The sequence below is a fragment of the Gracilinanus agilis genome, chromosome 1, assembly GCF_016433145.1.
Source record: "Gracilinanus agilis isolate LMUSP501 chromosome 1, AgileGrace, whole genome shotgun sequence".
Classification (NCBI taxonomy): Eukaryota; Metazoa; Chordata; class Mammalia; order Didelphimorphia; family Didelphidae; genus Gracilinanus; species Gracilinanus agilis.
Window position 1 is genome coordinate 125,437,712 of NC_058130.1, and position 22,190 is coordinate 125,459,901.

A 22,190-nucleotide genomic window follows, 5' to 3' on the forward strand; every position below is an offset into this window, starting at 1 on the left:
CCCTACTTCAATTGACCCTCCACTTAGCTGCCAAAGAGATTTTTCTAAAGAAAAGGTCCACTCATATTAACTCCTCTCTACTTAATAAACTCAAGTGGTTCAATATTACCTCCAAAATCAAATACAAAGTCCTAGGTTTATCATTTAAAGCTTTTCATAGCCTGATATCTTCCTGTCTTTCCAAGCTTCATTTACATTTATTACTTGTATTTCTATATTTATTATATATACTTATTTTAATTTTTTAATTTATTTATTTTACTTATATTTATATTCTAGTATTCTTTTACTATGCATGTACATTTGTTGTTCTTCATACACAATCTTCCCATCTTCTTTCTCTCTTACCTTTTCACTGACTGTTCTCCATGCCTAAAATGTTCTGCTATCCCTCATCTATGTCTCCTAGTTTTCCTGGTTTCCTTTGAGATTTGGATCAAATTCCACCTACAGCAAGAGAACTTTCTCAATCTTCCCAGTTTCTAGTGCCTTCCCCTCACAAATTACTATCCATCTACTATATTATATTTATCTTGTATAGTTTACATGTTGCCTCACCTTTTTGAATGTGAGCTCCTTGATGGCTTTTGCCTTTATTTCATGTCCCTAATGCTTAGCACAGTGTCTGGCACACAATAAGCTCTTGTTGACTGACCAACTGATTTGACTTGGAGTGGACCTGAATGGCAATACCCAAAGGAATGAGGTTAGACACAAGGAAAACTTTCCAAATAAAAATGTTCTTAAGAAACTGGAATGTGTCTTGAAAGGGGTTTGTGTGTTACCTTTCCTAGAGTATGTTAGGTACAGAATGAATAATTCAACTTCCTGACAACATCCCTTTTGGGATGAAGAATGAGGAACTGGATAAGAGCTGAATGCTCTGAATGTGCAGGGCAGTTAGGGAAAAAAGAACCTCAAAAAAGATTTTTCCCATATCCTGTTTTCCTATCCTCTCCCAACCTCATGCCCAGGCTAAGTTCAGTATTTTCCACCTCTCTCATATCCAGGCAATTCCACTCTTATCAGCTTAACAGGTTGTTTTTAACTGGTAACAAAGGAATATTTGTTCTTTCAAGAAGGGTTCCGAGAGATAGAAAGGCTTTCAAGGCCCCAAAGTTTCCCAAATATTTCCAAAGGGAGGACTTGTGTCATATATATCATTATATCTTCAGTGCCTTCCTTGCACAGTGCTTGGCACAATGTGGAGCTTAATAATTGTTGAAAGTTTGTTAAACATAGACTGCCTGGAGGAGAGTCCATAAAATAAAGATGGAAAGGTAAATCTGAGCTGATTATGGAGGGCTTTAAATTATAGTTTAAGGAATTTGTATTTTATTCCATAAGCAATACAGAGCCGCTGAAGTTTTCTGAGCAAGTGAGTAAGACAATGAAATCTGTTTTTTGGGGGAGACAATTACCCAGGGAGTTGAGATATATACATAGGAAACATCCAGAGAATATGTTGAGCTGATCTAGGATGTGAGAGCCATGCATGAGAGTGAGCTCCAGGCATTATTCATAGATCCTGAAAATTCAGAGTAAGACTCAAAAACTTGATAGAATCATAGAATTTTCAAAAAATCTTAAAAATTCCTTCAAAACATAAGCTTGGAGGATTTGTCAGGGTGGGACTAGAGATATCAATAATAAGTCAGTCCTATTTTCATTATGTTTATGCATCACATACAGTTATACAAATACTGTTATACATATCAGGATCTCATCTAATGACTGAAGAAAGATAATTAAATCTGAAAAGTTATGAAACCGCAATTAGGCAAATATATTCATTGCACCATTTATTATCATTGAGCTAAAGAATTTATGTCCTATATATGTTGGGGACATTTCCAGATCTATCAAAATCTGAAGGTCAAGATCACTGAGTAAAATATTTCATTTCCTCATTAGTTGGTGGTCAGGATTACAGTGTATTATGTCTAGCTGCAGTAGGCTGGGAACTGATATTACAATTCTTATCTTAATCCTCTTGAGAAGTCATTTCTAGTTCAGTATTTAGATAAAAAATTTTGATCATTTCAAGTTTCCAGTCATTCTGGCTGCTGGTTCTTTCCAGCTTTACTTAAAAGTTCATGATTTCAATCTATGTCTACCAAGATAGTTATCAGGTTATACATGACCTTTGATCTCTGGTCTCTAAATAATTTCAGGGAAGCAGATGCTTTACATACAACTTGAAAAGGGTGGAGGCGTTGAGGTGAGAAAGTAATCTGCTGAAATGAACAAAAAGCCCCAAATCAGCCTTGCATGCAAACCTAGAGTCACCAAATTCAGAGCAGAATAGCTGAGGAGAAAAGGCTTTGAGTCTCCCAACTGCACCTCACCTCCACACTTCTTAGTGTTCTCTCCCAATTCAATTTATACCTCTATCTATATTTAATAATAATAGCTACCTTTTATATAGTGCTTTAAGGTTTTCACAAAGAAATTTTTGTAGTGTTATATCATTTGATCCTCACAAGAACTTGGTGAGTTAGATACTTTTATTCTCCTTATTTTACAGATAAGGAAACTGAGGCAGTTTAAAGGACTTGCCTATAATTACATAGGTAAATATCTAAAGCAGGATTGGAATTCAGGCTTCCCAGATTTTAAGTCCAACACTCAAAACACAGTCTTCCAAGCTGTCTCTTTGTACTTCCTGCATCCTAACTCACTGAAGGCACAGAGAATATTAGTCTTCATTTTGTCTTTGTGTCCTCAACTGTTAACACAGTCATCACACATAAGGAAGTGCATAGTACATCCTTTTTGGATTGGAGCATTTGGGATTTGTAGTCAGAGGGCTGGATTGAAATCCTGACCTTTTTACTTAATATCTGGGATGCTCCTGCCAAATTGCAGAATTTGTTTCTTCATCGTTACAGTGGAGGTATATATAGGAGTACAGACATGGTTGGACTGGATCCTTTCTATTATTCTAATGCCATCCATTTATTCTAATGCCTTCCCAAGTTAGGTGGAAATTACATATGACTTTTAAAGTGAATTTTGATTAACTTCTGAACTTATGTATATTGCTAAGTGACTTATCCAGAAATGACTGGAAAGGAAATACCATTTTCTCAGGGAGATTGCTAGAACTGCCGGTTTCACAATCAGGGGGAAAAGCATCTGAAGAAACATATTTACATCCTTTCCAATGATTCTGGGCTTTGACCAGACTCTCAAACACCAAAAGGCAATGAAGAGGGCATTGACTCTAGATTCAGAGGACCTGGGTTCAAATCCTTCCTCTGTCACTCACTACCTATGTGCCTTTGGGCAAATCCCTTAACCTCCATAGTTAGTCAGTCAACAAGCATCTATTAAGCATTTACTATATTCTAGGCACCATGTTAAATGCTGTAATTTCAAACAAAGGCAGAAATATGCCCTGCCCCGAAGAAGTGCTCACCCTAAAGGTGAAGAAAAACATGTAAATAACTAAGAAAATATAAGACATGTATAGTCTAAATGAGAGTTGATCTCAGAGGGAAAAGTGCCAGCAGCTATGGGGACCAGCAAGTCTGAAGAAGGTGGAAATGAGCTAAATCTTAAAGTAAGTCAGGGAAGCCAGGAGGTAGAGACTAGAAGAGAGAATTCTAGGCATAGAGTGTAAATAAATTAAAAAGTCATAGAAAAGGGAAATGGAGGGTCTGGTGTGAGAAACAACAAGGAAGCCAGTGTCATTGGATTGTAGTGTTCATGATGGAGAGTAAAGCATAAGATGCTTGGAAAGGTGGGAATGAGCCAGATTATAAAGGGTTTTAAAAGCCAAACAGAATATATTTTATTTGATCCTAGAGGTAATAATAGCTTCTGGAATTTGTTGAGTAAATAAAGCTAATGGTAGCCTTTGGAGTATGTTGAATAAAGGGGTTTGTTGATTAAAGGGTGAAATGGTGGCACTTTCATTGTAGGAAAGCCACAGGCAGCTTAGTAGAAGATGGCATGAAGGGAAGAGATTTGAGACAGGGAGGCCAACCAAAATGGGTGCACCAGTTTCTGTAAAAGTCATTCTGAAATGCCTTAGAAGGGCAATAAACAAGCTTCTTTTGGTAAATGGCACAATTTGGAGGCCAACCATAGATCTGAAGGCAGCCTCAGGAGGCAATGCTGACCTCCTTCCTTGAAATGAGGTGATGGTCTGTACCTATAGCACGAGGATTATAATTGCACCTACCGGGGGCAGCTGGGAAGCTCAATGGAGTGAGAGTCAGGCCTAGAGACAGGAGGTCCTGGGTTCAAACCCGGCCTCAGCCACTTCCCAGCTGTGTGACCCTGAGCAAGTCACTTGACCCCCATTGCCCACCCTTACCACCCTTCCACCTATGAGACAATACACCGAAGTACAAGGGTTTCAAAACAAAACAAAACAAAACAAAACAATAATTGCACCTACCTCTGAACGGTTGTGATAAAGATCAAACAAGAAAATGTAAAAGTGTGAGGTCTCAGTCTATTGAATAAACTATATATCCCCAACCAATTCTAACAACCCGGCATCAACTGCCCTGCCATCTTGTGATGAGGCTGGGGGGCTTGTGAACTAGAGGTCTCTTTAGGTACCTTTTAGCATTAAGTTCCTAACTGCTAATTGACAGTGGTGCTACTGTGCTACAGAAGACATCCTTGCTATCTGGGGAAGACTTTCTATGAATCCCCTAGAGCTGAACAATAACTGATTTCTGCTCTTATTTGGAGCAACTGTGTAATGATAACAAGAGATGGCATGACTTTTCTATGACATTTTATAGTTTGCACATTACCTCATTTGAAACACACACACACACACACACATAAAACCAATCTTATGAGACAGGTAGGGAAGGTACGATGATCATTAATCTAAACAACCCAAAAATAGAGAAGGTAAATTACTTGCCCAAGGTCACGTAGCTAGTAAATGGCTGGTCTGGGCCTAGGATAGTGTCTTGACTCCAAATCTACTGTTGATTCTAATTAATCTTCCATGATACAAAGAAAGTATTTTGACTAACAGGAAGTTAGCAGGAATGTCCAATTTACAATATAAAATTGTTTCATTTCCCATTGCTTATTATTAGAACAGTGGTATATTTCCCTATTTGTATTGACAGAGGAAAAAAATGTGAAAAGTGAAAGAAAGATTGGGTCCACTTACAGTTAACGTTCATTTCCTTTTATACTACTTGGGCAATGAATCTGGTGGTGCGAGGGGAGAGTAATGAATCAAGTTGTATCAATAGTAACAAGAAAATGTATTTGATCTTAGGAAGATAAATTAAATAGGATATAGTAGAACGAATATTGGATTTGGAGTCTCAGGGTCCAATTCTGACTTTGCTACTAATTTTACCTGTGGAAATGGAGCAAAAACTTTTGGGACCTCCATTTCCTTGACTAAAAAATTACAGAGCTGGAACAAATAGCTGTTAAGGTTCCTTCTAGCTTTATTTCCTGTGGCCTTGTAACAGTACCAAAAAAAGAATTACCTTTAAATAAAATCCATATCGATTTGGGATCATAAATTGGATCCTATATAATGCAGGAGCCCAACTCTCAATGTGAATCCTATGCAGTATTGTCAAGTAAGGTTTCCTTTGGCCACTTTCTCAGTTCCCCTTCATGTACCCTTGTCTTCTTGGTGTCCAGTGTTTTAATGTTGAAAATTGTGATATATTGTCATTCTACATTTTTGTAGAAATGACTTTCCTAGACGCTGGCCCTTCCCCATTAACATCCCTCCCTCTTTCTCTCTTTTTATAATTCCTCATTTCTCTGGTATTATATCATAAAGTTAGACCAGCCTCCTCATTTTATTGATAATGAAATTGAGATGCAGAGAGGTTAACTAATTTGCCCAGGGTCTTATAGCTAACTAAGTGTCCAAAGCAGGATTTGACCCTGGATTTCTTGAGTTCAGAACTCTACTACCTAAACTATAATCCATTCAGCCGTCACAGAGAAAAATATCAAATAAATCAATTCAATAAATTAACTAAGATTTCAATATAGGTAATAGTTCATGTGTTTACTATCTCAAGGGTATTTGTATTTTTTTTTGGTATTTGTATTTTTTTAAAAGAATACTTACTGACTCTAAGGAGAGATTCACTAATAGCTGAACTTTATAAAATTACAGAATAGCAACTTAATAATGATGATAATGTTGGAATAATATTAATTTTGGAAGGAATTTTAAAGATGACCTAGTTCAACACTTCCCAAATTATTGTCTCGAGAATTCTTGTGTTCAGTGTGACATATGGTATTAAAGGGAGATATTGATAGTCTTTCTGAAATTATACTTGTCAGTACCAATCTACTCTGACTCTGTTGAGGAACATAAGGCCAGTCCTGCCAATTCAATTCAATAAGCATTTATTATTGGATTACCATGTTCAAAGCATGGATAGGCATTGGAAATACAAAGACAAATCAGTAGAATCATAGATGGGATCTCAGAAGATATCTACTCCAAACCATGGATTGCTCTCTAGAATGTACCCAACAAGTGGTCATGCAACCTTTGCTTGAAGACCTCTGGAAGAGGAACTTGCCACCTCCTTAGGCAACATTTTCCACTTGTACGTAGTTCTGCTGGTAAAAAATGAGTTTGGAGCTCCTAGTTTGATCTGAGATGTTTTCTCATTCCCAACAGAAGTCCTCATTCATTTGTAGACTTTCTGGTACATTCTAATCTGTAGAATTTCTCCAATTTCTTTTTTGTCATTTTGTATGGATAAATCTATTTGCTTGCTACTTACTATTTGTGGTAGTCTTTATACTTGCCAGGTTAGCTCCTTCTCATCAAACTCTGGTTACACAAGCTGCCCTTCCTATAGGAGAAAAGAGGTTCTTTTCCTGAACTACAAACCATTGTGCCACTAGAGATATTTTGGGGAGAGACAGACATAATTCTAACCTGATTTTACTCTAGAAGTTAGTAAGGGAAGGAACATGCATTCAGTCATGGTCTTTCTCCTGATCCTCTCAAGGCAGAAATCACAGTCTCCCTTGGAGAGGGAGCCAGATTCAGGAGGTATCTATCCATGCTTCTCATGAATCGAATCATAAATGAATATTTTGGCAGTTCATGAAGACATATATACCTTACATGGATACATATATACGTGTATATATTTTATACATGTGAATAATTGGAGAATAAGTGAGAGGGAGTAGAAACACTGCATGGTCATTTTGTATACAGAGAAAGCACTTTGTAAAATGTATAGTACTATATAAATGTTAGCTGCTATAATAATTATTATCATCCTCATTATTATTATATTTCTCAGAGACTGCAGGGACAAAAGACTGTGTTGCTTCTTCTTGAGTTGAAGAATAATTCTTATATCTTTGAGCCAGAGATGATGGACTAGAGCTCATCCTGGACAAAATTGACAAAGGACAATGTACATTTTTGACATGGTCAATGTGTGGATTTGTTTTGCTTGATTATGCTTGTTTATTATAAGGTGGGATGTTTTAAAACACTTTTGTTGGCAGAGGTAGAATTTGAGGGATGAAGAGAGCTTGTGATAGTGATAAGTAGGGCAGTAAATTTGCCAATAGGAAGCAAGTTCAGTATCATTTCTGTAGGGCTGTCTCCTAATTCTTCCTCTTTAAGTCAAAGATTTCACTTGCTCTCTTTTTGCAGCCCTCCTCCTCACCCCTTTCCAGTTTCTGTGTTTTATATAATAAATAGTGGAGGCTCAATGACACTTCCAGCCTTCAGTTCTATAGATCTTTAGGGTATTGCTCCAAAACCTCATGACTACAGAATCAGGAAACTAATCAACAAAGATAGGGTTTTATTTCATGATGAACATAAATATAGAAATAATGACTAAGCTAATAAAAAAGGCATTTCCCCAGTTGGAGTATCATATGATAGATAATACATGTTATTTTCCCTCATTATTTTGGAATGGGGAACCAGGGCTGTGGTCCTTTGGAGGGACCAGCTTGATTCTAATAAACAGATTGTTTAGGAAAGTACCAGACATACCCTACGAACTATCCTGTTGGTTTTGCAGATAAGGGCCTCCCATGAAAGCCAGTGACAAACATGCAGGACTTGAACCTTCTCACTAGGAAATCAGAAGATCTTAAGATCTGGAGTCAGAAGGAACCTTTAGAGTAACTACTTAGTCTTAGAGATGAAGACAATACTTACTAGGGAAGGGAAGTGACTTGCTGAACATCACAAAAGTGGTACATGGTCAAACTAGATTTGGAAATGAAGTTCTCTCACTCTAAATCCAGTATCAAACACTACTGACATCATGACTGGTCTTCCATTTTGCGGGATTTTAGTCAAAGTATTTTGCTTTTCTTACCTGCTTTAAGATTTTAGGACAGAGTAAGTAAGGGGCCAGTAGGATAAGAAGAAAGAAGGAAGGGGACCATGCAGGGACCTCTTCATTTATATTTCTCTCAATGTCCAAACGCCCAACCCTAAATATATTGGGGAGAAATCCCTAAAAGATTTTCTAGAAAATCTAATGATGGTGAGAGTCAGAGATGAATTCTGAAGTTCAAGTCAAAAAGACTTCCTTAGGGTGCTTGATCATATTTCTTTTATAAGGAGCACTGGACTAGGAGTTCTAATACTTGGAAATGACTTTATTTTTTGGCCCCAGAGTAGCAGAACTACAAAGAATGTGTGTCCATTGCAGATATGTAGATTTGGTTTCAGGATAAGGAAAAATTTTCTAAGAATCAAAGTTGTGTGTAAATGTGAATGTACTGCCTCAGGAGGTAAGGAGTTCTTTATTATTGAAGTCTTCAAAAGGACATTGGTAAGGGTTAGAAGAGATAGCAACTGAGGTCCCTTCCATGATGAGTATGTATGCCTCTATGCACAGTCTTTGAAAGGCTAACCCTGACCTAAATGGAACTCAGAGCCAGCACATTTACTCTTTTAACATCTGGATCTCATAAACATTAATATAGCCTTGGATCAGAGACTAAGCAGAACAAGGCAAATAGTCATGGCTGAAGGAACAGAACATTCCTTCAAAAACAAAACAATTTTTTTTTAATTTTAAAAAGCAAAAACAAGTATGGAAAGACAAAGAGAATATAAAATCAAAACCAGCAGGTCAGGGTGGAGTTTATAGCATCATGGAGACATAAAACTGAGAGCTAAAAGAAACCCTTACAGATTATATAGTTCTAACTCATTTAATGAATTTGATGAAAATGCTGAGTCCAAGGACATAAAGTGACTTGCTCAGTTATTAAGACCAGAGCCAAGATTTGAATCCCTAATTTCCTGACTCCAGCAAAGTCCATTCCACTTTCCATTATGAGTCGAAGCAAATCATAGAAACAGTTGGGCTTACCTTTTCTGTGAACAACCTTTGGGCAGAGCCGTCTTATAAGAAATATCAATGCTGCTATAAAAATTAAGATGATGATGCAGGTGAAAATGAAAACATAAGTCTGGGATGATTTTATACTTGTATTATCCTTCTGATCTGCAAAAATAAGTTACACCAGAACACTGTTAATAAATAACCAATTCTAACATGGATTTAGATATGCACCATGAACAACTACACTGGACTGCCTGCCTCATGCAACCTACCAAGCTGCCAAATTCTTATCAGTTACTCAGGAAATAACAGTTGAATTGAATTGGGTCAAATAAAATTGGTACTTGCTTATCGATTATATAAGGTTTATTGGTTAGGCCAGCATCATAACTAATAAAGTGATAGGGGTTTCTATGACTCTCTTATGACCAGAGACAACCGAAGCTGGGTCAGGCAGCTTAATAGATTTTTAGGAGCTCATTGTTCAGCTCCTCCCTTAAAAAATGAACTTACCAGAAAGAATTTCTGTTTTAAACAAACAAGAAATGGTTCAAGGAGCCAAATATCATTAAGTACCTAACATGTTGGGCTACTAGAATTTGGATATATGTCAAATCATTCAATAAGCCTCTGGGGTACAGTGGTTCATGATTTCCATTTATGTTTCCCTTGATGATACTTTGAGAAGGGCTCTTAACCACTCTAATAACGAGAAGAGTGTGGTCATTCTCAGAAGCCAAGAGCAGATGGTCAGGGTGACATGAACTATAGAGAAGAGGTAAACAAATCTAAATGCAGTGAAGTGGAAACACCTAAGGCATTTTAAGAAACAGAAATTATGAGGTCTTTAGGCAATATGACTACAGAGACATCATTGATGGTATTAACGCCAAGAAACCATAGAACCAGTAACAGCTACCATAGAGTTTTCTTGCCTTTGTATATACATCAACATAATTCATTAGAGGACTATTGGGATTGAAGTGACCCAGCACAGGTGACATCCAGTCAATAAATATTCATTGTCTACTCTGCCCATAGAAGGTAAACTCCTTGAGAGCAAGGACTATTTCATTTTTGTCTTTGTATCTCTAATAGAGAGCACAGTGCCAGGCACAGGAGAGGTACTTAATAAGTGTTTGCTTGGTTTATTGGAATCATTAAAGATAATGCCTTGCTCAAAAGAAAAATAAAGATCAGATAGAAGAGGCAGTATATTATCTTTGTATCAGAAAGGATATGGCAAGCCATGAACATGAGGATACAGACAGAGCAGAACATTTGGGTGAAAATTAACAGAGGGAGAAATGAGGTTATCTTGTCAAAAGGAGCATATACATGAATTTCTTTCAAGAGATATTACAAAAACCCAAAGAGACTCCAGAAAGAGGGAATAAACCCACAGATATAGAAATATCCAAAGTAACACTTCATGTGTAATGTGGTTGTTGTAGCAAAGATATGGAAAATAAGAGAGTGCACATCAATTGAAGAATGGCTAACTAAATTATGGATTTTGAATATAATCATGTTATTATGTTGTGAGAAATAGTGAAAAGGATGGAGTCAGAGAAGTTCAGAAAAACTTATGTGAACTGATGCTGAGCAAAATGAATTGACTTAGGAAATCCTGCTTTTCTGTCCTTCGTACATGCAAATCTTTGTTGAAGTGTTTTCTGAGTTAAGAAAATAATGACAAAAAAAAATTTAGAAAAATAAGCTTTCAAATTAACTCAAAAACAAAACATAATAGTAATGATATGGTTATTTCTTAAAAGACTCATTCTACTAAAAAGCAGAGCATCTGACAAATGCTTTACCTGATACTAGTTTTATTATTCAGAAAGTAGAGGAAGTCATAAAATAAGTTACTCTTCTAGTAATATTTCTAGTAGTACTCTAATTCTCACCAACAAGGAAGAAATTGGTTGGTGCATAGAAATATTGCAAACCCCGGGAGAAAGTAACCAAGTAATTTTAGAGTTCATAATAGCCACAGAGGGAAATAGTATCAAAATCTATATTGTACTATACTCAATAAAATACTATCAAGTAGGGAACACACTATCAAAATCGCTGATACAACCTTGAAGGTATGAATAGAGAGAAGAACAATGAAGAGCACTTCAGGAAAGAGCCATACCCATATCCATTATCATATATCAGAATGGTTGAAGGAATTGGAAAGGAAGATATTAGATTTTTGCATGACTTTGGGTGCCTGGAATAAACCCAATGGATAGAAATAATGTTAATGATAATAATAATTATGATTATTCCCATTTATATAGTACTCTAAGACATATAAAGTGCTTTTCTCACAATAACCCTGGGTATTATATTTTATTATATATATGTATATTCATATACATATATATAAAACACATATTACATATTACTACCCCCACTTACAGATGAAATATCAGAGGCTTAGAAAAATTGACTCCTACAGTCACACAACTGGAAAAATACTAAGGAAACCCTTTTATATAAAAGCATTTAAAACTAAAAAGGACTTTAGAGGTCATTTGGCTTACCCCCTGAATTTATACATGAGGAAACTGAAGCCCAGAAGATTAAGTTATTTACCCTAAATAGTATAAGTAGTAAATAGTGGAGCTGAGATTACAAACAGAAAGCCAGCAAACAATAAAACACCCCGAGAAGAGACAAAAGGCACCATTTGCTGGGTTGGACAGTGGAGGAGGGAAGACTAAATCATCTGGAAAGCTTTTATGAAAGACGCATCTCTCTTGAAGGGTATATAATATTTAAGGAAAAAGAGAGGAGAGGATTAAGAAAGGTAAAGAAGTATTTGGAGGTCAATAAATCTTTATGCCTAGAGCCTCTTTTAAAGGAGACAGAAATCCAGAATGTGAAGCACTTTTTAAAGTCTATGATTTATATAAAACTTTCTGGTCTCAGACTCAGGAAGCTTGAGTTTGAATATTTCAACTTTGACATTTACTAGCTGCACAATTATGAGTCAGTCATTTTGCTCTGGTTTCATCATCTGTAAAAAGGGACTAAAAATGCTTTCAGAGTTGTCGTGAGAATAGAACTTCAGAATACTAAAAGAGACATCAAAATGTGGGTTATCGCCATTAGGGGTTTAGGTTTCCCAAGGAAAAGACAGAAGCTGATGATCAACTGTAGTCTCTGAAAACTGGCTACTGTACTTGCATGGTTTATGCAGAGTTGTTGCCAAAAAGCATTTGATAAAAACCACTCTTCCACTGCTAGCCACTGATGTTTGAGAGATGTTACCTAAAACGTTAGTGTCCAGAATAGCTGTTGTCCTTTCTTGGGTAGCTGGATTCCAGAATTCACAAGTGAAGTTTCTATGGGTGTTTGTCTTTAGCCTCAGAACACTGGTAATGTTGTAGAGACCCTCAGGGGTGCTTGAGTGGGTGGTATTCACAGGTACACTGATGTTTGTCCAGGATACCACTGCCAGTGGATAGCCTTTAGACCAACAGGTAAGCTCCATTTCATTGCTTCCTGGGACCCTGATGACTTGGATATTTATTGTCTGGTAGGAAGCTGAACAATAGAAAAAAATTAAAATGGAGTGAGTTTTCCTTTTCTACTTCATTCATTCCTTGCTTCCTTGCCCTCATAAAGTCTACATTTTCTTTCTAGTTGACCCTAAGAAAAACTTTAGTTGAAACAGTTAAAAAGGTACTCTGAGGGTTTTAATTAATTTTTCAGTTCAGTTCAATAAATTCTAAATAGTCACCTATGTAATAATGGCTCCTTTGGTCCCATGCCACTTGCACAAATCTCATCCTTACACCTACTATGTATAGGGCTCTGCTAGGTAGAAATATTTAAACATATATGTCTGTGTGCACATCCATATATAAAATATAAATATGAAAAATGACACAGTTCCTGCCCTCAAGGAACTTATGCTTTATTGGGATGTAAGGAATCCCCCTTCCTTGCTTTTAAAAAATAAAGAAAACTATGCTCATCATCATAGCTTTACAATGACATCATGGGCAAGAGAGCAAATAGAATTACAATAAGGGTCCTAGAGTATTTTAGTTGCATCTTTCCTTTATCTTTATCATATATTATCTTGTATTAATATTAAATCATGTGTAATGGACTCTATTCCTTCCTTGTAGATCATAGGTTTCTTTTTTTGTGATTTGAAAATTTTTATTTAATTAATTTAATTTAGAATATTTTTCCATGGTTACATGATTCATATCCTTTCCGTCCCCTCCTCTCACCCCACCCCCTTCCGTAGCCAATGAGCAATTCTACTGGGTTTTACATGTATCATTGATCAAGACTTATTTCCATATTATTGATAATTGCATTAGGGTGATTGCTTAGAGTTTACATCCCCAACATATCCCCTCGACCCATGTGATCAAGCAGTTGTTTTTCTTCTGTGTTTCTACTCCTGGTTCTTTCTCTGGATATGGATAGCATTCTTTCTCATAAGTCTCTCAGAACTGTCCTGGATCATTGCATTGCTGCTAGTAGAGAAGTCCATTACATTTGATTGTGCCACAGTGTATCCCTTTCTGTGTATAAGGTTCTCCTAGTTCTGTTCCTTTCACTGCATCAATTCCTGGAGATTGTTCCAGTTCATTATTCCTTTCAGTACAATAGTATTCCATCACCAACAAATAACACAATTTGTTTAGCAATTCCCTAATCAAAGGACACCCTCTCATTTTCCAATTTTTTGCCACCACAAAGAGCACAGCTATACATACTTTTGTACAAGTCTTTTTCCTTATTATCTCTTTGAGATATAAACCCAGCAGTGATATGATTGGATCAAAAGGTAGACAGTCTTTTAAAGCCCTTTGGGCATAGTTTCAAATTGCCATCCAGAATGGTTGAGATCATATGTTTCTTGAGAGCAGGAACTGTTACTTTTCATATTTATTCTTCCTATATCTATATAATATATTTCTGTCTAGCAGAGCCTGAACATAGTAAGTTAACAAGTATTTATTGAACTAATTTGAAAAATTAATTAAAACTTTCAGAATGCCTTTTTTTAAATTTAAACATTTATTAATATTCATTTTTAACATGGTTACATGATTCATGCTCCTGCTTTCCCCTTCACCCCCCCGCACTCCCCCCACCCATGGCCGATGCACATTTCCACTGGTTTTGTCATGCAGAATGCCTTTTTAATTTTTTCAACTAAAGCTTTTTTGGGGGACCACTAGCAAGAAAATGTAAGTTGTATGAAGAAAAGTATTCTTTCATTTCCTCTGCTGGAGGAAAGCAAGAACTAGATAACCTTAAATAATCATTAGTTGATGGTATTTGCTTAATACTCACACACCTAATTGTTCTTTGGATATTACTAAAAAGTAAACCTAGACACTGAAGACCTAAAACGGGCATTAGTGATTCTGGTTGCTCAGTGGGTAGAGTCTTAGACCTGGAATCAGGAAAACCTGAGATCAAACCCGTCAGACACTTACTATGTCTGATCCTAGACAAGTCATGTGACCTCTGGCTACCTTGGTTTCTTCAGTAGTATATGAGAATAATAATAGCACTTACTGCCCAGAATTGTGAAGATAAAATTAGGTAATGTTTGTAAAGTACTTTGCAAGCCTTAAAATGTTAGTTTTATACAAAGATAAACTGTATATGAGAGAAAATGATATATAGCAAGGTACTGAGCTAAAAGTAATTCAGTAAATATTGACCTAATTTGTGGACATCAGTGAGCTGTGGAAAATATGAGTTTCTTGTTGGCATTGGGTGAAAAGTAGAGGAAATCATTACCAGAGTTCCAGGTAGGCACAGAAGGCTTTTTTGAAGGAGGTAGAATTTTATGTGGTTTCTACCTAGTTAACACACTAAATCATGTAATATTATATATTATAGTTGTCTGTGTTTGTGTCTTTCCTCTATACTATCACTAATAAGCAAACCACTATTACAATTTGCTATTGTGTAAGCTTCACAAAGGCCAGGGATCCTATCTTGTCTAAACTTCATTGTTTCTAGTATCTACAAGTAATGCTTGGCACACAATAGATGTGTAAGGTTGGTCGAATGAATTAATGCATGATTAAATGAATACTTTTTGTACAAGGGTATTAAGGATATTAAAGCATAAGGGGAAATAAAGAAAGTGGGAAGCTGGGAATGAAAGCAATAGCAACAGTGAGGAAAGTTTTACTTTCCTGGGTAGGATTGAAAGTCAGCTTAGTTCATGTAATTCTTAGGCTACTCACTAGTTAAAGCTGAACATTACCGATCCTGATATACAGAGAAACAGCACACAAAAGACATGAAAGCAACATTAGGCAAACACTGCCATCATCGTCATCATCATCACCACCAACAGAAAATGTCCACTTTGTACATTACATTATATGAAATGGTAATTTTGGTATCCTTTTTCTAGAGAGAGGATTAAAGCAGGAAAACCAGGACCTAGAAAGTTACAATAAAGATTTTTTTTAATTGAATAAAGTAACCCAGTCAGAATATGACTAGTGGGTGGATTAGAGATTTTGACATGGGGGCTGAGAGGAAAAAAATATAAGGGAGTAATGTTTGGTAGAAAAGGATTTGAGAAACTTTGAATTAGCATTTATTAAGCAACTATTATGTGCCAGGTGGTATACTAGGTTCTGGGATCACAAAAACAAAAATGAAGCCATTCCTCCCCTAAAGAAGTTTAGCTTCTATCCAAGGAAACATGTATGCAGCTAAGTATATACAGCCATATCAAAAATCCACATCATCTCCTTGTTTGAGAAGTAAGATGGAAGCATTACTCAACCACCTCCACAAAATGTGGAAGTTGGGCTGAGGGAAAGTTTCTTAAGAAAAGATGAGCAATTTTCATGGAATCCTATTACGGAATATTAGAGGTGGGATATTAAAAGCCTCTGGGTCTAGCCTCATGCTTAGGGAGGAATCCTACCTATATCAGTCATAATAGATGACCACTAACATGGAATTTGAAAGAAAGTGAGACCTCTATCTTTGGAGGTAGCCTCTTTTACTCTTGGTAGCTTAAGTGAATCAGGAACGTTTATCAAAGACCTCCAAGTCCCAGTCATTGTGTTAGGTACTAAAGATCCAAAGACAAAAGAATTTCTTTCATAAAGAAGTTTAGAGCCCACTGAGGAAAACAAAATATAAGTAGATAAATCAATGCAAAAAAATATGAGATTATATATAGTAAATTAAGTGTTATTCAAGGAGGAGAGCACTAATAATTGAGAGAATCAGGAACAGTGTCTTGGAAAAGGTGGCATTTGGGGCATGGAGAATGTATTTTTTCTCACCCCTCACTTGCTTCCCAGCAGCAGCTATAGCAGTGAGAACAGATACTGGCCTAGATGAGTCTGAGATGGAATCTCAAATTCTTGGCTGCTTCTTTTGCTGTGTGTGTGTGTGTGTGTGTTTGTGTGTGTGTGTGTGTGTGTGTGTGTGTGTGTGTGTGGTGTGTGTGTGTGTGTATGCATGTGTGTGTTTCCCTTGAGCACAAGTGACCAAACAATGATCTCAAGAGATTACTGCTTTCAGTCTTGATGGCTACCCTCAGAGCTCAAGGGCTATAGAGTCATTGATTTGGATGTTGCTTGCTTAGTAGGAGGTTCCCTGTAACTCTAGCTATCTTGGAAGAGAAGATGACCTCTTCTAGGAAAATGAGCCATTCATGCCTGGATGTCCAGAATTTGGACACTCAGCTACTGCTTTGACAGTACATATCTGAGGTGAATATGAAATTCATATATATCCAGCAGTTCTATAAGTTTTCCATAGGTCAGTGCCTCCTGGAGATTCGAGTATATTTTATTTCTTAAGAGTGTATTAGTGAGCCTGTATGAGCCTTTTGCCTTATAAGTATTTCTTTTGCTGTGAAGGAAGTAAATATCTATCTTAAACCTGTAATTACTGTTTTATACATTAAGTACCCTTTTCCAGAACGGATTCTTATAATCCCTTTTAATGGAGACGCTAGACATAAGTTTTATTGTAAAGATTATGAGACCATAAGTTTAAAGCTGGGTGGAATCTTAACAGTCATCTTATCCAAATTGCTCATTTTGTGGGTGAGGAACTGAAACCCAGAGAAGTTAGATGACTTGTCCAACATCACTTATCTAATAAGTTGTAGAGGCAGAATTTTTTCCCAGGCTGTCTGGCTCTAAATCTATCATTCTTTCTATGCTAACTCTGGACTTCAGGAAAGGGCCATAATGAACTAGAACATACAAGAAAATGTCTGCTTCCCTCTCTTTAGGATCTGACCTCCCTAGGAGTAAACTGTTTACTCGAGCCCAGAATTGGAGACTTTATGCATAAAAAACTCTTACACATTCTAGAACATAACTTCATTTACCCTTACTTACCCTCACACACTTTCACATATGATCATTTACTTTTCCATACTCTTATAAGATAACCAACCTGTTACTTGCAGAGTGACGTACTTGTAGTCACCAGCATCCCCATAAAAAATCAGGCAATGATACTGGCCAGCATCCGTTATTTGGACATCCTTAATATGAAGTAAGGCCTTCCTCATGTATAGCTGGTCCTCTATCAATGTCATTCTTCTTCTACTGTGTTCACTGTGAATTTCCAGGTCTTCCTGCTTGTTAGGAAAATTCACAATTTTCTTTTTATCCTTTGTCCAAGAGACTCTTAATTCCTCAATGTCCACTCGCCCACCAGTATCAAAGTTACACTCCATTGTCACATTGCTACCACAGTCTGCCATATATAGCTCCTTGGGAACAGTCACTGTAAATAAACCTGTAGAGGAAAACAAAATGAAAGCACCCTGGAATTGTCTGCCTACAAAGCCTAATTTTGTCTTAATTGGGTCAAAAGAGACCAATCTCATATCACCCCTATGGATTACTACAGTGAAAAGAGCCCTTGACATTAAGAAACTGTCACTATGAATAAACTTAATGTGTGTCAATTCCTATAATCTCCACCTCAAGTTTCCCTATAAAATCAAAGATTTGGACTAGATGATCTCTAACTACTCTTCCAAATCTGACAGTTTTTGAGTCTATAATCTGTGGCCTCATTACTTCATTTGGGGCTCTTCTCTATCTTTTCCATTAGTGACTCTTTCTTTTGTCTTATTTCTTGGATACACTGTCACTTCTCTTTCTTATATCCCTAAACATTCTACACTTTGACTAATACAACTCTCTCCTTTCCAATAGAGTCAATCAAAAATTCCCCTTTTCAAACATTTTTTACCTAACTACCTCCTTTTTAAAGATCCTGTAGTGGGGCCTCCTTCCCAATATGTTTCATGCCAAATCATAAACTTCCGTATTTCTGTTCAAAGCACTACAATCCACCCCATCTTGCCATTTCATAAACCTCAGCATCAGCCTTGATTCTCCCTTTTCCTTTCCTCCCTATAGCCAATGTACTGAATTTTCTATTTCTAACATTTCTCACATTTGTCTCCTTGTCTCCATTCACAAGACTACCAATTATTTCTAGTCATCATCATTCCTTTCTTAGACTGTGGCAATAATCTTCCAACTGATCTCTCTGCTTCCAAACTCCTCCCTTTCTCAGCCATCTCCTATTCAGCTGCCAAAATAATCTTCCTAAGATACTGCCCCACTTCCCAAAGTGAATGAGGAGTGAGACCGAGGAGTCCAGATGAACACCTAGGTTGCTAACCTGGGTGAATTAGGAAGATGATGGTGCCTTGTCCTTAATAGGTGCTCACTAAGTATTTTGATTGAACAAATTAGTAATTGGAAAAATGAAGGCTAAAATTAATTGGAGTGATTAGGGTTCAGTGATAAAACTCCACATATGCCAAAACCTTCATTGGCTCACTGTTGCCTTTAAGATAAAATGTAAACTCCTTAATCTGGCATAAAAAAAATCTATCAAAGTCTGGCATTATACCTGGATTGCACAACTTCCTAAGACCCAACTCTCAGAATCTTCTTCCTTTAGATTCAGCTAAGATGTTACCTGCTCAATGAAACTTCCTTAATTTTCTCCATTTGTTAATACTTTCAATTGCCTTATATTTCTTTAAATGTATTCTCTTATATCCTAGTATATAACATAACCTTGTTGAGGGCAATGGCTGCTAACATTTATATCTTTGTACCAAACTCTATGCTATAAAGCAAGTATACAACTATATCCTTATTTTAGAAATTAGGATAATTACTATATATAACTTTATTCAAATAAAAATATCACAAAGCTGTTATTATACACTGATATCAAAATAGCTTTTCTTTGAACAAGAGAGTCAGTTAATAATCAAGCATTTACTAAGTATTTACTAAGTGCCCACTATGTGTCAAGGACCATGCTAAGTGCTGGGGATTCAAAGAAAGGCAAAATATACATACACACATATGTATTAATATATATGTATTTGGGTGTGGAGAGAGAGAGAGAGAAGAGGAGAGAGAGGATAGAGAGGGGGAGAAAAGGAGGGAGGGAGGGACAGAGAGAGAGAGAGAAAGAACAAATACACAAATAATTCCAAAATATGTGTAAAATATTTTCAGATGAGAGGAAAGGAAAGGAAGAGGGCAAAGGCAGAAGGAGACAGACAGACATAGCACAACCTGGCAGAGTGCTTGGCTTAAAGCAGGTATTTTACAAATATTTGCTGATTTAATAATCTATAGGCACAATAAATAGAATTTCAGTACTAACATTTCTCTAACACTGGAAAGTTTACAAAATGCTTTCCACACATCATTCCTGTGAGATAGATGGTACAAGTATGATTGCTTCTCTAATACAATTGAAGAAACTAAGTAATTATGAAAGGAGACTTTATCCAAGTATTCCACTCAAATAATAGTACATACACAAACTCATACTAAATGTCCATGGATGGATATAGCCACATTGATCTGTCTGTTACAGATTAAAAAAGAAAAGTTCCAGAATTTCTGACCTTGGGCCCTTGCCTTTGATTTTATTTAAACAGCCTATCTTGTGTGTTCTTCTGTTAGCTGATAGAGCCAGGGACTTGAGGAACACTAAACACTTTTAGGTAAGTGTGATATTTTGCATCTTTTGTAGTGTGGCATAGCTCTCAGCTAGCAACTATGATGACTTCTGGAAACTGAAAACAAATCACTGTTTTTATTATCCAGCTTACTGTATAAAAAATCTCTAGTGACAATAACTCCTTGGGTCACCTCAGTCAAGGAAGCCAAAATTAGGTAAAATTCTTATGAACTCTGTGTAGCCCAGGATTGGGGAGTTCTGGGGCTTGAGGATGGTTATAAGACTCTGTCATGGAGTCATACCTGCACCTAGAGGCAGCTTGGTAGCACAGTGAATAGAATGCTGAATCTGTCATCAAGTTTAAATCTAGCCTTTGTTACCTACTGTGTGACTGAAGGTAAGTCACTCAACTCTGCTTGCCCCAATTTCCTCATCTATAAAATGGGGATAATAATAGTATCAACCTCCCAGGGTTATTGTGAAGATAAAATGAATTATTTGTAAAATGTTATGTTAATAGCATTTTATACAATATTAGCTGGATATTATTGTTATTATTATTATCATCATCTATTCATTGCCCAATATTCAACCTGTTGTGATCCATTAGCAGTAATATGGCAATAAATACCTTGGTTTGCCTTGGGCCCCTGAAAAGCATGTCAGCTAAATCAATATACAATTAAACTGATTATGAAGAAAGAAGAGGATAATGGTTGTGGGATGAAGGGCTGAGATCTCCTCATTAAGCAAGATAATTCAAAGTGGGTATCCTGATCACCTAGCTCAGTATATTGCATGGAAATTTCACCTTCAGTTGGAGACTAAGAGACAGAAGAGACAGAAAACCCTTCAGCAATTCACTTTCTCTTGACCTCAGTTTTCCCATCTGTAAAATGAGGTCAGTGGACTAGATCTCTGAGTTTTTTGAAGAAACATTGGTGGAGGCATAATAATGATATGATGATGATGATAGCCAGCATTACTTTAATATTCGCAGTGAATTATATATCATATTTGTTCAGCACAACAACCCTAGGAGAGAAGTGCTTTAATTATCCCTATTTTACACATGGGAAAACTGAGGCAGGTAGTGTCAAATGACTTTCCCAGCTAGTAAATGTCTGAGACCATATTTTAATTTGAATCTCTGTGATTGTAGGACCAACATCTACCTACTGTATCACTGGGCTGCCTTGTTATTTAAACTCATTAAGGTATTAAAACAAAATGCTTTCCTTTAAATGCAAATGTTAGTAAGATACATTGACATTTGAAAATGGGGAAAAAATCACTTTGATGGAAACATTTCACTCAAATTGCAGTATGTAATTCTAAATATGAGGTCCCTGAAGTGGGAAAGGGCAACTCACTATGGAATTTTTCAGGACTTTTATTGAGTGGGAGAGTCCCTGATTCATTTTTATATTCCTCGATGGTCTACTGAGGCCCCATATATCCTGGAACAGTAGAAGTGTCACACAAAGGATCATATCCTTTTGCTCACCCTCATCAATCAAATACACTGGCATCATCTGTGGTTTGAGACTCTTACATGTGTTCTAGCTAAATTAGACAATAAGATATGTTTGGTTATTATTATTACCTGTTATCAGACGGAGCTTCATTCCCACAATCAGAAATAAAAGAAAGAAGAGCATTTTACTTCCTTCGGTCTGAAAAAGAGACAAGCAGAAAAAATACCATCAATCTCTGTAGTTTTTCTGCTCTGACTGTGAATCATTGTGCGTTGTGATTCAATGACTTCCCCAGTTTCAAGAGTGAATGAATGACTCTTAAACAAGTCACTTGGGGGACACAGAGGGGTGACATGAGAGATTTGTTATTAATTCACTGGGGAAAGAGTGGAAGAAAGAAGAAGATGATTCTTAA

General features: G+C 36.6%; 1 pseudogene; it reads right to left on the reverse strand.

Annotated features, from left to right (window-relative positions):
- LOC123248440 overlaps nucleotides 1–21,958 on the reverse strand; it is a 40,142-nt pseudogene extending 18,184 nt beyond the window's left edge.
- Between the last annotated feature and the right edge of the window lie 232 nt (nucleotides 21,959–22,190).